Genomic DNA, 16,008 nt, shown 5'->3' with positions numbered 1-16,008 from the left:
TACACAGAATGTTCCCCTAACTGCTATGACTACACAGAATGTTCCCATAACTGCTATAACTACACAGAATGTTCCCCTAACTGCTATGACTACACAGAATGTTCCCATAATAGCTATGACTGCATATAATGTTTGGCTAATGTACACCAAGTGGTCTTTTCAGCCTGCTATATTTGGTTGAGTCATGAGAATGGACTGCACCTCTATACTTACTGTATGTAGCCTAACGAAGTCTGTATTGTGGCAAATCACCTCAACTGTTCTCTCAACACAGACGTATCTCATTAGAGTGTTTTCCTTTCTCTGCTTCTCTTTATTGGAGAGACAACCAGGTCTAGCCATGGAGGTCTTCAGTAAGGCTTGACTTCTTGGTCCTCTGACCTGGTTTCCTTCTCGCTGACCATCTAAGGTGCTGTCAGACTCTCAGAGAGATGCAATATCATTATATAATTACAGGTTGTGACAGCGAGAGATACACAACAGGGGGTTCCCCCTTTCCACACCACAACTATAGCACATACCCTTTAATGCAACATGACAGGGGTTCTCAACCATGCTAGCTGGGTCTTTCCTAAGGAAACATTCATTATGCCAACACTGCTACCAACCAACCGTGGATGTTACCATGTGTGGTCCTGTCTGTGCTAGCACTGAAACAGGGAAGAAAGGGGGGGGGGTAAACGCTAACCTGTACGGACTTGTGTACTACAGGATGTAGCTAATGCCCTCTTCACCAGACGTAATATCAAGTGATACGGCTTCCTCCTTAGGCTATGCATATAGGTCACGTCTACCCTACTGAAGAGCAGCTAGCTGGCCCGTCATGGCTCAAGTTGGTTGGTGCTGTTTCACAACAGGCTATGAGGTAGTTATACATGAAGGAGTAATCTGGCATCACAACGGCTGAAGACACAGGAAGTGACAGTTAGGGTGACAGCTCAGGGAGAGAGTATGGCTGTGTCCCAAATGAGACCCTTCGTAGAGTAGGGCCCATAGGGCTTTGGTCAAAAGTAGTGCACTATATATGGAATAGGGTGCCATTTTGGTCAAAAGTAGTGCACTATATATGGAATAGGGTGCCATTTTTGTCAAAAGTAGTGCACTATATACGGAATAGGGTGCCACTTTGGATACACCCAGACTGGGTTTGTTTCCCTCTGGAAGCATATCTGTGCCTCTTCTTATGAAGTATTACCAAACAGTGTCTCGGGTAACTTTCTCCTGGAACAATTGACAGAATTCATCACATCAAAGCAATTTCCTTTTAAATCATTATTTTCTGTAAAATGCCAAAAGGATAAGCACCCAAAGTATGAATGTATGGTCTTTATGTGCAGTTGGTGTAGTGATGAGGTCAGTTTAGGGTAGTGATAAGGTCGGGTTAGGGTAGTGATGAGGTCAGTTTAGGGTAGTGATAAGGTCGGGTTAGGGTAGTGATGAGGTAGGTTTAGGGTAGTGATGAGGTAGGGTTAGGGTAGTGATGAGGTAGGGTTAGGGTGGTGATGAGGTAGGTTTAGGGTAATGATGAGGTAGGCTGGTGGTGATTAGGTAGGGTTAGGGTATGATGAGGTCGGGTTAGGGTAGTGATGAGGTAGGTTTAGGGTAGTGATGAGGTAACATTCATTGATGAGGTAGGGTTAGGGTAGTGATGAGGTAATTTCCTTTAGTGATGAGGTATTTAGGTAGTGATGAGGTAGGTTGTGCAGGGTGATTGGGTAGTTAGGGAAGTGATGAGGTAGGTTTAGGGTAGTGATGAGGTAGGTTTAGGGTAGTGATGAGGTAGGTTTAGGGTTGATGGGTAGTGATGAGGTTAGGGTTTAGGGTAGGGTGATGAGGTAGGTTTAGGGTAATGATGAGTGTTAGGGTTGATGAGGTAGGTTTAGGGTAGTGATGAGGTAGGTTTAGGGTTAGGGTAGTGATGAGGTAGGTTTAGGGTAGTGATGAGGTCAGGGTTGATGAGGTAGTGAGCTGAGGTAGGGTTAGGGTAGTGATGATTGGTTGGTGGATGAGGTAGGTTTAGGGTAATGATGAGGTCAGTTTAGGGTAGTGATGAGGTAGGTTTAGGGTAATGATGAGGTAGGGTTAGGGTAGTGATGAGGTAGGGTTAGGGTGGTGATGAGGTAGGTTTAGGGTAATGATGAGGTCAGTTTAGGGTAGTGATGAGGTCAGTTTAGGGTAATGATGAGGTACGTTTAGGGTAGTGATGAGGTAGGGTTAGGGTAGTGATGAGGTAGGGTTAGGGTGGTGATGAGGTAGGTTTAGGGTAGTGATGAGGTCGGTTTAGGGTAATGATGAGGTAGGGTTAGGTTTAGGGTAGTGAGTAGGTCAGTTGGTTGTGATGAGGTAGGGTTAGGGTAGTGATGAGGTAGGTTGGTAGTGATGAGGTTGGTTGGTAGTGATGATGTAGGGTTAGGGTAGTGATGAGGTAGGGTTAGGGTAGTGATGAGGTAGGTTGGTAGTGATGAGGTCGGTTGGTAGTGATGAGGTAGGTTTAGGGTAGTGATGAGGTAGGGTTAGGGTAGTGAATGTAGGTCAGTTGGTAGTGATGAGTTAGGGTTAGGGTAGTGATGAGGTCACCCCCTGTAGTGATGAGGTCAGCTAGGGTAGTGATGAGGTAGGGTTAGGGTTAGGGTAGTGATCCAGGTCACCCCCTTGGTAGTGATGAGGTAGGTTTAGGGTAGTGATGAGGTCGGTTGGTAGTGATGAGGTCCACTCAGGGTAGTGATGAGGTCGGGCTAGGGTAGTGATGAGGTCGGTTGGTAGTGATGAGTTAGGGCTAGGGTAGTGATGAGGTCGGTTGGTAGTGATGAGGTGGGTTAGGGTAGTGATGAGGTAGGGTTAGGGTAGGATGAGGTCCCTGACCCCCCCTGCTCTCTGTCTGGAAACGGCTGCTCCACTCACCCCCTCTGCTCTCTGTCTGAAACGGCTGCTCCCCTCACCCCTCTCTCTCTCTGTCTGGAACGACTGCTCCACTCACCCCCTCTGCTCTCTGTCTGAAATTCAACTGCTCCACTCACCCCCTCTACTCTCTGTCTGGAAACGGCTGCTCCACTCACCCCCTCTGCTCTCTGTCTGAAACGGCTGCTCCCTCACCCCCTCTGCTCTCTGTCTGAAACGGCTGCTCCACTCACCCCCTCTGCTCTCTGTCTGGAATGGCTGCTCCCCTCACCCCCTCTGCTCTCTGTCTGGAGTCGACTGCTCCCCTCACCCCCTCTGCTCTCTGTCTGGATTCGACTGCTCCCCTCACCCCCTCTGCTCTCTGTCTGGAGTCGACTGCTCCCCTCACCCCCTCTGCTCTCTGTCTGGAGTCGACTGCTCCCCTCACCCCCTCTGCTCTCTGTCTGGAGTCGACTGCTCCCCTCACCCCCTCTGCTCTCTGTCTGGAGTCGACTGCTCCCCTCACCCCCTCTGCTCTCTGTCTGGAGTCGACTGCTCCCCTCACCCCCTCTGCTCTCTGTCTGGAAACGACTGCTCCCCTCACCCCCTCTGCTCTCTGTCTGGATTCGACTGCTCCCCTCACCCCCTCTGCTCTCTGTCTGGAGTCGACTGCTCCCCTCACCCCCTCTGCTCTCTGTCTGGATTCGACTGCTCCCCTCACCCCCTCTGCTCTCTGTCTGGAGTCGACTGCTCCCCCCTCACCCCCTCTGCTCTCTGTCTGGAGTCGACTGCTCCCCTCACCCCCTCTGCTCTCTGTCTGGAGTCGACTGCTCCCCTCACCCCCTCTGCTCTCTGTCTGGATTCGACTGCTCCCCTCACCCCCTCTGCTCTCTGTCTGGAGTCGACTGCTCCCCTCACCCCCTCTGCTCTCTGTCTGGAGTCGACTGCTCCCCTCACCCCCTCTGCTCTCTGTCTGGATTCGACTGCTCCCCTCACCCCCTCTGCTCTCTGTCTGGAGTCGACTGCTCCCCTCACCCCCTCTGCTCTCTGTCTGGATTCGACTGCTCCCCTCACCCCCTCTGCTCTCTGTCTGGAGTCGACTGCTCCCCTCACCCCTCTGCTCTCTGTCTGGAGTCGACTGCTCCCCTCACCCCCTCTGCTCTCTGTCTGGAACGACTGCTCCCCTCACCCCTCTGCTCTCTGTCTGGAGTCGACTGCTCCCCTCACCCCCTCTGCTCTCTGTCTGGAGTCGACTGCTCCCCTCACCCCCTCTGCTCTCTGTCTGAAACGACTGCTCCCCTCACCCTCTCTGCTCTCTGTCTGGATTCGACTGCTCCCCTCACCCCCTCTGCTCTCTGTCTGGAGTCGACTGCTCCCCTCACCCCCTCTGCTCTCTGTCTGGATTCGACTGCTCCCCTCACCCCCTCTGCTCTCTGTCTGGAGTCGACTGCTCCCCTCACACTCACAGGTGTTCAGAGCGCTAACGAGCTCATCTCATTATGTTTTTAACAACACAGTAATCATTACTGTGATCTGAATGCTTAATTGATCTACTGATTCATGGAACCTCCTCATTTGGGAAACCCGTCTTACTGACCTGGAAGGTAACAATACTTAGTAAGTAAAACAGAAGACATTTCTATCTACCTTCACATTTAACTTTTAGTCATTTATCAGACACTCTTATCCAGAGCGACTTACAATTAGTGCATTCATCTTACGATAACTACGTGAGACAGCACATACTTGTCTGCGTGTTGACAGTGCACAGATTGGCTTTATTACATTATAATGGTGAATATATGCTTATAGCTAGTTAACGAAGCAGTGTACCTGCAGGCTTTAGGTAATGATTTATTAGAAGAATGTGTTAGCTTATAACCTTTTTAAAGATCAGGGTTATTACTTGTGATTTGACCACAAACCCGCCAGATGCAGTCATAATGAGGCCTGGGCCTGCAGTAGATACATGGACATCAACATCAACCTCCAGAAACTGGTCCTGCTGGTCAGCAGTAGATATATCAACATCAACACGAACCCCCAGAAACTGGTCCTGCTGGTCAGCAGTAGATACATGGACATCAACATCAACCTCCAGAAACTGGACCTGCTGGTCAACAGTAGATATATCAACATCAACATGAACCCCCAGAAACTGGTCCTGCTGGTCAGCAGTAGATACATCAACATCAACATGAACCCCCAGAAACTGGTCCTGCTGGTCAGCAGTAGATACATCAACATCAACATGAACCCCCAGAAACTGGTTCTGCTGGTCAGCAGTAGATACATCAACATTAACCTCCAGAAACCTCCAGAAACTGGTCCTGGTCAACAGTAGATACATCAACATCAACATGAACCCCCAGAAACTGGTCCTGCTGGTCAGCAGTAGATATATGAACATCAACATAAAACCATGTTGTTTCCTCCTATTAAAGCCACTCCGTTTAATTGTCTGGATCCTAGACCAGAGAGTACCACAGTATTATATGTACCAGGCTTTCTGCTGCTAGATTGCTAGAACTCCCAGAATCAATATTACATTCAATCTCAAATTGGTCTTGGTTGGCTAAGAAACGGAATCTCCCCTGACACTTTCAACCCTCTCAAAGTCATGTCCTGGCTGGCCATCAATAGTCTAGCCACAATTTAAATGGTCAGAAGGAGAGGAGGGGCTGACGCCAACAATCTCAAACAGTCCTTGAATGTGGAACATTGGTTCGGATAAAAACCTCTATTAAAGCTCCAAACAGCTTTAGCATTCAATATCTTGGTCTAAGGGTGGCATAAAAACCCTCTATCATAGACAGGAAGTTTAATCAAACAGCTTTAGCAATTCAATATCATGGTCTCTTCAATATCAATGGTCTGATTGGCAGAAAAACCCTCTGCTCGCCCAAACAGCTTTAGCATTCAATATCATTGGTCTATTGGGTGAAAAACCCTCTATTAGCTCCAAACAGCTTTAGCATTCAATATCATTGGTCTATTGGCATAAAAACCCTCTATTAGCTCCAAACAGCTTTAGCATTCAATATCATTGGTCTATTGGCATAAAAACCCTCTATTAGCTCCAAACAGCTTTAGCATTCAATATCATTGGTCTATTGGCATAAAAACCCTCTATTAGCTCCAAACAGCTTTAGCATTCAATATCATTGGTCTATTGGCATAAAAACCCATATTAGCTCCAAACAGCTTTAGCATTCAATATCATTGGTCTATTGGCATAAAAACCCTCTATTAGCTCCAAACAGCTTTAGATTTATCATTGGTCTATTGGCATAAAAAACCTCTATTAGCTCCAAACAGCTTTAGCATTCAATATCATTGGTCTATTGGCATAAAAACCCTCTATTAGCTCCAAACAGCTTTAGCATTCAATATCATTGGTCTATTGGCATAAAAACCCTCTATTAGCTCCAAACAGCTTTAGCATTCAATATCATTGGTCTATTGGCATAAAAACCCTCTATTAGCTCCAAACAGCTTTAGCATTCAATATCATTGGTCTATTGGCATAAAAACCCTCTATTAGCTCCAAACAGCTTTAGCATTCAATATCATTGGTCTATTGGCATAAAAACCCTCTATTAGCTCCAAACAGCTTTAGCATTCAATATCATTGGTCTATTGGCATAAAAACCCTCTATTAGCTCCAAACAGCTTTAGCATTCAATATCATTGGTCTATTGGCATAAAAACCCTCTATTAGCTCCAAACAGCTTTACCATTCAATATCATTGGTCTATTGGCATAAAAACCCTCTATTAGCTCCAAACAGCTTTACCATTCAATATCATTGGTCTATTGGCATAAAAAAAACCCTCTATTAGCTCCAAACAGCTTTAGCATTCAATATCATTGGTCTATTGGCATAAAAACCCTCTATTAGCTCCAAACAGCTTTACCATTCAATATCATTGGTCTATTGGCATAAAAACCCTCTATTAGCTCCAAACAGCTTTACCATTCAATATCATTGGTCTATTGGCATAAAAACCCTCTATTAGCTCCAAACAGCTTTACCATTCAATATCATTGGTCTATTGGCATAAAAACCCTCTATTAGCTCCAAACAGCTTTACCATTCAATATCATTGGTCTATTGGCATAAAAACCCCTCTATTAGCTCCAAACAGCTTTAGCATTCAATATCATTGGTCTATTGGCATAAAAACCCTCTATTAGCTCCAAACAGCTTTACCATTCAATATCATTGGTCTATTGGCATAAAAACCCTCTATTAGCTCCAAACAGCTTTACCATTCAATATCATTGGTCTATTGGCATAAAAACCCTCTATTAGCTCCAAACAGCTTTAGCATTCAATATCATTGGTCTATTGGCATAAAAACCCTCTATTAGCTCCAAACAGCTTTACCATTCAATATCATTGGTCTATTGGCATAAAAACCCTCTATTAGCTCCAAACAGCTTTACCATTCAATATCATTGGTCTATTGGCATAAAAACCCTCTATTAGCTCCAAACAGCTTTAGCATTCAATATCATTGGTCTATTGGCATAAAAACCCTCTATTAGCTCCAAACAGCTTTACCATTCAATATCATTGGTCTATTGGCATAAAAACCCTCTATTAGCTCCAAACAGCTTTACCATTCAATATCATTGGTCTATTGGCATAAAAACCCTCTATTAGCTCCAAACAGCTTTACCATTCAATATCATTGGTCTATTGGCATAAAAACCCTCTATTAGCTCCAAACAGCTTTAGCATTCAATATCATTGGTCTATTGGCATAAAAACCCTCTATTAGCTCCAAACAGCTTTACCATTCAATATCATTGGTCTATTGGCATAAAAACCCTCTATTAGCTCCAAACAGCTTTACCATTCAATATCATTGGTCTATTGGCATAAAAACCCTCTGGCTCCAAACAGCTTTACCATTCAATATCATTGGTCTATTGGCATAAAAACCCTCTATTAGCTCCAAACAGCTTTAGCATTCAATATCATTGGTCTATTGGCATAAAAACCCTCTATTAGCTCCAAACAGCTTTACCATTCAATATCATTGGTCTATTGGCATAAAAACCCTCTATTAGCTCCAAACAGCTTTACCATTCAATATCATTGGTCTATTGGCATAAAAACCCTCTATTAGCTCCAAACAGCTTTACCATTCAATATCATTGGTCTATTGGCATAAAAACCCTCTATTAGCTCCAAACAGCTTTACCATTCAATATCATTGGTCTATTGGCATAAAAACCCTCTATTAGCTCCAAACAGCTTTACCATTCAATATCATTGGTCTATTGGCATAAAAACCCTCTATTAGCTCCAAACAGCTTTAGCATTCAATATCATTGGTCTATTGGCATAAAAACCCTCTATTAGCTCCAAACAGCTTTACCATTCAATATCATTGGTCTATTGGCATAAAAACCCTCTATTAGCTCCAAACAGCTTTAGCATTCAATATCATTGGTCTATTGGCATAAAAACCCTCTATTAGCTCCAAACAGCTTTACCATTCAATATCATTGGTCTATTGGCATAAAAACCCTCTATTAGCTCCAAACAGCTTTAGCATTCAATATCATTGGTCTATTGGCATAAAAACCCTCTATTAGCTCCAAACAGCTTTACCATTCAATATCATTGGTCTATTGGCATAAAAACCCTCTATTAGCTCCAAACAGCTTTAGCATTCAATATCATTGGTCTATTGGCATAAAAACCCTCTATTAGCTCCAAACAGCTTTACCATTCAATATCATTGGTCTATTGGCATAAAAACCCTCTATTAGCTCCAAACAGCTTTACCATTCAATATCATTGGTCTATTGGCATAAAAACCCTCTATTAGCTCCAAACAGCTTTAGCATTCAATATCATTGGTCTATTGGCATAAAAACCCTCTATTAGCTCCAAACAGCTTTACCATTCAATATCATTGGTCTATTGGCATAAAAACCCTCTATTAGCTCCAAACAGCTTTACCATTCAATATCATTGGTCTATTGGCATAAAAACCCTCTATTAGCTCCAAACAGCTTTAGCATTCAATATCATTGGTCTATTGGCATAAAAACCCTCTATTAGCTCCAAACAGCTTTACCATTCAATATCATTGGTCTATTGGCATAAAAACCCTCTATTAGCTCCAAACAGCTTTACCATTCAATATCATTGGTCTATTGGCATAAAAACCCTCTATTAGCTCCAAACAGCTTTAGCATTCAATATCATTGGTCTATTGGCATAAAAACCCTCTATTAGCTCCAAACAGCTTTACCATTCAATATCATTGGTCTATTGGCATAAAAACCCTCTATTAGCTCCAAACAGCTTTAGCATTCAATATCATTGGTCTATTGGCATAAAAACCCTCTATTAGCTCCAAACAGCTTTAGCATTCAATATCATTGGTCTATTGGCATAAAAACCCTCTATTAGCTCCAAACAGCTTTACCATTCAATATCATTGGTCTATTGGCATAAAAACCCTCTATTAGCTCCAAACAGCTTTAGCATTCAATATCATTGGTCTATTGGCATAAAAACCCTCTATTAGCTCCAAACAGCTTTAGCATTCAATATCATTGGTCTATTGGCATAAAAACCCTCTATTAGCTCCAAACAGCTTTACCATTCAATATCATTGGTCTATTGGCATAAAAACCCTCTATTAGCTCCAAACAGCTTTAGCATTCAATATCATTGGTCTATTGGCATAAAAACCCTCTATTAGCTCCAAACAGCTTTACCATTCAATATCATTGGTCTATTGGCATAAAAACCCTCTAATAGCTCCAAACAGCTTTAGCATTCAATATCATTGGTCTATTGGCATAAAAACCCTCTAATAGCTCCAAACAGCTTTAGCATTCAATATCATTGGTCTATTGGCATAAAAACCCTCTAATTAGCTCCAAACAGCTTTACCATTCAATATCATTGGTCTATTGGCATAAAAACCCTCTATTAGCTCCAAACAGCTTTACCATTCAATATCATTGGTCTATTGGCATAAAAACCCTCTATTAGCTCCAAACAGCTTTACCATTCAATATCATTGGTCTATTGGCATAAAAACCCTCTATTAGCTCCAAACAGCTTTAGCATTCAATATCATTGGTCTATTGGCATAAAACCCTCTATTAGCTCCAAACAGCTTTACCATTCAATATCATTGGTCTATTGGCATAAAAACCCTCTATTAGCTCCAAACAGCTTTACCATTCAATATCATTGGTCTATTGGCATAAAAACCCTCTATTAGCTCCAAACAGCTTTACCATTCAATATCATTGGTCTATTGGCATAAAAACCCTCTATTAGCTCCAAACAGCTTTACCATTCAATATCATTGGTCTATTGGCATAAAAACCCTCTATTAGCTCCAAACAGCTTTAGCATTCAATATCATTGGTCTATTGGCATAAAACCCTCTATTAGCTCCAAACAGCTTTACCATTCAATATCATTGGTCTATTGGCATAAAAAACCTCTATTAGCTCCAAACAGCTTTAGCATTCAATATCATTGGTCTATTGGCATAAAAACCCTCTAATAGCTCAAAACAGCTTTAGCATTCGATATCATTGGTCTATTGGCATAAAAACCCTCTATTAGCTCCAAACAGCTTTAGCATTCAATATCATTGGTCTATTGGCATAAAAACCCTCTATTAGCTCAAAACAGCTTTAGCATTCAATATCATTGGTCTATTGGCATAAAAACCCTCTATTAGCTCCAAACAGCTTTAGCATTCAATATCATTGGTCTATTGGCATAAAAACCCTCTAATAGCTCCAAACAGCTTTACCATTCAATATCATTGGTCTATTGGCATAAAAACCCTCTATTAGCTCCAAACAGCTTTACCATTCAATATCATTGGTCTATTGGCAAAAAAACCTCTATTAGCTCCAAACAGCTTTAGCATTCAATATCATTGGTCTATTGGCATAAAAACCCTCTATTAGCTCCAAACAGCTTTAGCATTCAATATCATTGGTCTATTGGCATAAAAACCCTCTATTAGCTCCAAACAGCTTTACCATTCAATATCATTGGTCTATTGGCATAAAAACCCTCTATTAGCTCCAAACAGCTTTACCATTCAATATCATTGGTCTATTGGCATAAAAACCCTCTATTAGCTCCAAACAGCTTTACCATTCAATATCATTGGTCTATTGGCATAAAAAACAACCTTCTCCTTTTTGGAATGATACCGGTTGGAGAGTTAAGCTGATGTCCAATTCATTACGGTAAATTCTAAATTCTAGGTTCTTCATTCTAGGGTTCTTAATTCTAGGTTCTTCATTCTAGGGTTCTTAATTCTAAGTTCTTCATTCTAGGGTTCTTAATTCTAGGTTCTTCATTCTAGGGTTCTTAATTCTAGGTTCTTCATTCTAGGGTTCTTAATTCTAGGTTCTTCATTCTAGGGTTCTTAATTCTAGGTTCTTCATTCTAGGGTTCTTAATTCTAGGTTCTTCATTCTAGGGTTCTTAATTCTAAGTTCTTCATTCTAGGGTTCTTAATTCTAGGTTCTTCATTCTAGGGTTCTTAATTCTAGGTTCTTAATTCTAGGTTCTTCATTCTAGGGTTCTTAATTCTAGGTTCCAAATTCTAGCTTCTATATCTTCTAAACAACACCCCTTTGAGACTTGAACATCGTCAACCTTGAGGACGATCATAAGAACATTCAGTCCCATATTATCATATAGTCTCAAAACAATTTTGACAAGTTCAGTTCGATCTGTTCTCCTCTCTCCCCAGCTCTATTTTCTCCCTGTACTGTAGGCCAGCTGGTTCAGCTGGACAGCTGGAGGCATGGAGGGCCAGGGGACCAGGGGATACAGCCACCCCTGACACCCAGCTTTCTTCAGGCCCTCCGGCCCGGGAAGAAGAGGGCAGACAGCCACCCCTGACATCCAGGGTGCATCCAAAACGGCACCCTATTTCCTGGACAGAGCACTCCTTGGCCCTGGACACAAGTAGTAAAAGGGCTCTGGTCAAAATTAGTGCACTATAAAGGAACTAGGGAACCATTTGGAACACAGTCCTAGCCTTCAGGTCCCAGCCACGTCTCAGACAGAGCCAACCCACGTTGTGGCAGCAAGCTGCAGTCTTCACAGTCTTAACAAGCATCAGAAGGAGAAGGAGGCCTTGCCACTGTCAGTGAGAGCTCTGCCCTGCCCTGGTTAGGGGGCAGTCAGGGGGGCCAGTTATCATTTACAGAGCCCCTGTCTGAGGGGTAGATAGGGGGCTGGGGGGCAGGTGATGTCACTAGGGGGCAGATGATGAAACTGGAGGACAGGTTGTGAGGCTGGGAGACAGGTAATGTCACTTGGGTGGGGGCATATGAGGCTGGGGGGCATGTTGTGTGACTGGGGGGCAGGTAATGTCAACCACAACCAGGTAATTGTGTTTGAGTGGGCCTCCCAAGGGCACAGTACAGCTCTGCTCTCTCCCTCCTAACCCCAAACCCCCAGGCTACAGATCTTACTGCTCTACACTTGAAAAGAGAATTAAGAAGAAGATTAATTACACCGAGTTCAGTCTTAGTTCATCTTTATTAGAAAGTCAAGTTCACATTACACAGGGACATTGAAGAAAGCACAAACTGATGTCAAAGTTATCACTTTTCAAAATTGTTATCAAATAACGCAAAATATAGATTTTTTGACAAAGTCCTATCTCCACCGGGGACAGATATACTGTTCTGTTGCTGCGACTCTGTCAAACCAATCCAGGTAGAAATCTGATCATATTTCCATCCAGAAAATACATGTATCACTGTGGTCAAACAGGAGACACAGCAGGTTCCTTCCAAACCAGCCCCATCCCCAGTGAGTCTGTGTGTGAATGCATGTCAACCTTCTCCCCTTCCAGTCTGTGCTACTTTGGCCTGGCTGAGCTATAAATGTCTGGCTAGCTCCCAATTATGGTAGCCAAAGGCCTACCCTGAGACCCAGGGGCCAGAGAGAGAGCCTTCGGGTGAAATCCTCCCCCATCCTCACCCATTCTTTCCTGTCCTCCCCCATTCTTCCCTGTCCTCCCCCATTCTCCCCTGTCCTCCCTCAGTCTCCCCTGTCCTCCCTAAGTCTCCCCTGTCCTCCCCAAGTCTCCCTTGTCCTCCCTCAGTCTCCCCTGTCCTCCCTCAGTCTCCCCTGTCCTCCCTAAGTCTCCCCTGTCCTCCCCAAGTCTCCCTTGTCCTCCCTCAGTCTCCCCTGTCGTCCCCCATTCTCCCCTGTCCTCCGTCAGTCTCTCCTGTCCTCCCTCAGTCTCCCTTGTCCTCCCTCAGTCTCCCTTGTCCTCCCTCAGTCTCCCCTGTCCTCCCCCATTCTCCCGTGTCCTCCCTAAGTCTCCCCTGTCCTCCCTCAGTCTCTCCTGTCCTCCCTCAGTCTCCCTGTCCTCCCTAAGCCTCCCATGTCCTCCCCTCTCCTCCATCAGTCTCCCTGTCCTCCTCCCTCAGTCTCCCCTATCCTCCCTCAGTCTCTCCTGTCCTTCCCCATTCTCCCTTGTCCTCCCCATTCCCCCTGTCCTCCCTCAGTCTCTCCTGTCCTCCCCCATTCTCCCTTGTCCTCCCCATTCTCCCCTGTCCTCCCGAAGTCTCCCCTGTCCTCCCGAAGTCTCCCCTGTCCTCCCTCAGTCTCCCCTCTCCTCCCCCATTCTCCCCTGTCCTCCCGAAGTCTCCCCTGTCCTCCCCATTCTCTCCTGTCCTCCCCCAATCTCCCCTGTCATCCCTCAGTCTCCCCTGTCCTCCCCCATTCTCCCCTGTCCTCCCTCAGTCTCCCCTCGCCTCCCCCAGTCTCCCCTGTCCTCCCCCATTCTCCCCTGTCCTCCCTCAGTCTCCCCTGTCCTCCCTCATTCTCCCCTATACTCCCTCAGTAGCCCCTGTCCTCCCTCAGTCTCCCCTGTCCTCCCTCATTTCCCTCTGTCCTCCCTTAATCTCACTTGACCTCCCCTAGTCTCCCCTGTCCTCCCTCAGTCTCCCCTGTCCTCCCTCAGTCTCCCCTGTCCTCCCCATTCCCCCTTGTCCTCCCTCAGTCTCCCCTGTTCTCCCTCAGTCTCTCTCCTTTATTCCCTGACGTAAGGAGGTCTGTCCCAGCCATTCTCTGTCCGTCCCCACGAGGAAGAGTTGTACATCCGTTCCTTCTCCACTGTCTTCCCCCTTCCGGACCTCACCCAGAGAGGCCTGTCCATTCCATCCTCCCCCGTCACCCCTCCTCCCCTTGTCCATGAGAGGCCAGACACCAGGAGTTTGGAGGTGAGGGTCAAAGCCTCCCCATCCTCCACCATGGACTGTCCACCCCCTTCATCCCCCTTATCCCCCGTCTCCCCACACCTGGTGGTGGGCAATAGATGACCATTTCCCCAGCCAGTAGTCCATCCCTGTTCCCTGAAGGTTCCCTGGGGTCTGGTCTAGAGGTGACCAGTCCCCCAGCCAGTAGGTCATCCCTGTTCCCTGAAGGTTCCCTGGGGTCTGGTCTAGAGGTGACCAATCCCCCAGCCAGTGGTCCATCCCTGTTTCGTGGAGTCTGGGGAAATGTCTGGAGGACCATAGAGAGGTGAGGAGCTGGACTGGAGTTCTCCCCTTGTCCAAACTCACTGACGTTTCAGATGCACTCAGACAGAGAGTTGGTTTCGTCTTGTTATGTTTAAAGTAACGTTCATCTAGAATAAACAACCATTCAGGAAACAAAGGTATAGTTTAATATCGGATCAGTGAAAACAGACTTAACTGACACTCTTCAACACATCATACTGATATTGTATACATGCAAGACAGTATGCATTGTCAATTTCATTTCTTATTGCAGTACAAGTCTCTTCAGTCTGCTGTACAGCCAGACCATAATACTACAGACTGATCAGAGAAACATCAGAGGGTTTTCAGCTAGCTACATATATTTGTAAAAACCCTGAGTCAGAGCAGTTGGCAGAGAGGTTCCTCTTCCTGATGCGCTTGAATAACCCTGGGCAGGATGATGATGAATAGAGGACAGAGGCCAAAGGGTCTATTGTAGGATAGAATAAAATGTCACAACTATAATAATGTGTAAGTTTGCCTGAAGCTATGACATTCTGCTGGGGAATTAACACATACAAATAGAGTGTCTGTTTTATGTTAGTGCGTTATCTGTGGAGACCAAAGATTATATGATTTCTGAAATAGAGCAAATAGAGATACCAAAAACTAAAATGTTAAAACAGTGGCTTCATGCAGTGGGAAATAAATTGGAACTCATAGTGATGTTAAAGGGAAGGTGCAGGTCCAGGTTGATACAGTGTTAAAGGGAAGGATCAGGTCCAGGTTGATACAGTGTTAAAGGGAAGGATCAGGTCCAGGTTGATACATTGTTAAAGGGAAGGATCAGGTCCAGGTTGATACAGTGTTAAAGGGAAGGTTCAGGTCCAGGTTGATACAGTGTTAAAGGGAAGGATCAGGTCCAGGTTGATACAGTGTTAAAGGGAAGGATCAGGTCCAGGTTGATACAGTGTTAAAGGGAAGGATCAGGTCCAGGTCCAGGTTGATACAGTGTTAAAGGGAAGGATCAGGTCCAGGTTGGGAACAGATACAGTTAAAGGGAAGGATCAGGTCCAGGTCAGGTCCAGGTTGATACAGTACAGTGTTAAAGGGAAGGATCAGGTCCAGGTTGATACAGTGTTAAAGGGAAGGATCAGGTCCAGGTTGATACAGTGTTAAAGGGAAGGATCAGGTCCAGGTTGATGTTAAAGGGAAGGTGCAGGTCCAGGTTGATACAGTGTTAAAGGGAAGGATCAGGTCCAGGTTGATACAGTGTTAAAGGGAAGGAGGTCCAGGTCAGTGTTAAAGGGAAGGATCAGGTCCAGGTTGATACAGTGTTAAAGGGAAGGATCCCAGGTTGATACAGTGTTAAAGGGAAGGAGGTTGATACAGTGTTAAAGGAAGGATCAGGTCCAGGTTGATACAGTGTTAAAGGGAAGGATCAGGTCAGGTGTTAAAGGGAAGGATCAGGTCCAGGTTGATACAGTGTTAAAGGGAAGGATCAGGTCCAGGTTGATACAGTGTTAAAGGGAAGGATCAGGTCCAGGTTGATACAGTGTTAAAGGGAAGGATCAGGTCCAGGTTGATACAGTGTTAAAGGGAAGGATCA

General features: G+C 44.9%; 1 long non-coding RNA gene across 1 annotated transcript; it reads left to right on the top strand.

Annotated features, from left to right (window-relative positions):
* Positions 1-15,509: 15,509 nt before the first annotated feature.
* Positions 15,510-15,963, top strand: LOC121845942. Its single transcript, XR_006082881.1, has 3 exons — positions 15,510-15,591; positions 15,622-15,671; positions 15,850-15,963. It is a non-coding gene; the product is annotated as an uncharacterized LOC121845942 (long non-coding RNA).
* The last annotated feature ends 45 nt before the right edge of the window (positions 15,964-16,008 follow it).

Source organism: Oncorhynchus tshawytscha, unplaced genomic scaffold, assembly GCF_018296145.1.
Source record: "Oncorhynchus tshawytscha isolate Ot180627B unplaced genomic scaffold, Otsh_v2.0 Un_scaffold_6295_pilon_pilon, whole genome shotgun sequence".
In the NCBI taxonomy this organism is placed as follows: Eukaryota; Metazoa; Chordata; class Actinopteri; order Salmoniformes; family Salmonidae; genus Oncorhynchus; species Oncorhynchus tshawytscha.
Note: the sequence above shows the minus strand (reverse complement) of the source record. Positions and strands in the feature narration are given on the sequence as shown.